Genomic DNA, 1683 nt, shown 5'->3' with positions numbered 1-1683 from the left:
TGTTTTGTAATTTGGATTGTGTTTTTTGCGCCTAATTGTTGCTTTTTTCCCCTGTTTTATTATTTTGTTGTTGCATTTCTGTATTTGTTATTGTGTTGCTTGGCTTCAGTACTGTGCCGTAATATGTTGATTGTGCGGTAATTTTAGTTGCAGTTGTACTTACTTCACCGTTTGTTTTGGCCATTTTATTTCTTTGGTTTTGTGATCACTTTCGGTTTTGTATGAATGTGACGCTTTCCTTTGCTGTTGTAGTGGTGATGAATTTTTGCATAATAGTTTGCTTTTATTGCTTTGGCGGCTGCAGCGAGTACATTTCAAGCTTGCTGGATTTTTCTATAGGGAAATTCATTTTCATAGCATTCAGTTTTTTTTTAATTTCTTGGCTTCGATTTTTCGGAGTTTTCACATTTTAAAGTTTTCAGTGGATATTTTCTGGAGAAAAGTTTAGACCTTTTTCGGAGTTCTTTGTTGAGATATGATTATCTGGGATCTTTTAAAAATTTGTTTGCAGCTTTCGAAAAATATTTGGGACCTTGCTGGAGGGCTTTGGAACTTTTGGGATTTTCGCGATTTCTCGTGAAATCACAAAGTACAGCTGAGTATTAACTTTGCTTATAGTGAATATCTTTAAGGCCTGTTCGAGACTCCTTTTTTGTGATTTTTCAGCATATTGCGAAAATGCATTTCAACCTCAACTTTCCTTATTATCAATTTTAAAATGACTTTTCGGGATTCTGTGTATTATTTTTCGGCATACTTTTGGATTTTCGTAAACTCTCAGGTCCAACAGACATTTGAACCTCGACTTTCGCTCGAATTTTCGTAATTTAGTCCTCGGAACTTTTCGGTATTTTCGGAATTTTTTACACAGTTTTAGGTTCAAAAGTGCGTTTAAACTTTATTATTGCTGATTACAAATACCTGAACAGAGTTATACGGATTCCTTTCGCGGGATTTTTGGAATTCGGAATTTGTAAAATTTTAGGTCAAAATATACACTTCAACCTTGGCATTGCTTATGATAAACCGTAGAAGCTCAAAAGCTGAAAATAATAAATTTAAATGTATCTACTATTTTAATACTTTTAATTCAAAATTGGCCAAAATTATTTTTGTTTTTAATTTTTTTTTCAATTCCTAACAAAATATCTATTTTTTGGCTCCTGCTCGAAAAGTTCCTCCTAAGTGCAATCACAAGTAAAAAATCACTGCCGAGCTCAACTTTCAGCTTCTTTGTCGCCGCCACACAGGCCTGCAGCGGTCAGTGGCAGAGCAACAATCAGCAGTCACATATCACCTGCAATGCAACTACAAACATATGTATTTGCTTTGCGATCTTCATCACAGCAATCTCGCTCAGAAATGGCAATAACGTCAGTGTGGTGGCACCGCTGGCAACGACAACTCTGCCGTTGACATATATGTAAATACTTGTGATTGTGTACTTACGCTGTGTAGCAGCTGGTGAAGACGACAACTTGTTGCAGGGGTTGAGACTCGCCAGCGCCTGCAGCAAACCGCGCATCTCGTCGCCTTGTGAACCTTCGCCGCTGGTCGCACAACAAAATAGCCTACGCTACCACCAATGCACATTATTCGGCAACTTACCGCATTCACAGGCACGCACACGCTCACAATACTCACACAACCACAAAATGCCGTTGCATATGGTTGTTAAAGAAG

The sequence above is a fragment of the Rhagoletis pomonella genome, unplaced genomic scaffold, assembly GCF_013731165.1.
Source record: "Rhagoletis pomonella isolate Grant_MI unplaced genomic scaffold, Rhpom_1.0 Rhpom_scaffold_00004, whole genome shotgun sequence".
Lineage (NCBI taxonomy): Eukaryota > Metazoa > Arthropoda > Insecta > Diptera > Tephritidae > Rhagoletis > Rhagoletis pomonella.
The sequence above is the reverse complement of the archived record's forward strand: the minus strand, read 5'-3'. Positions refer to the sequence as shown.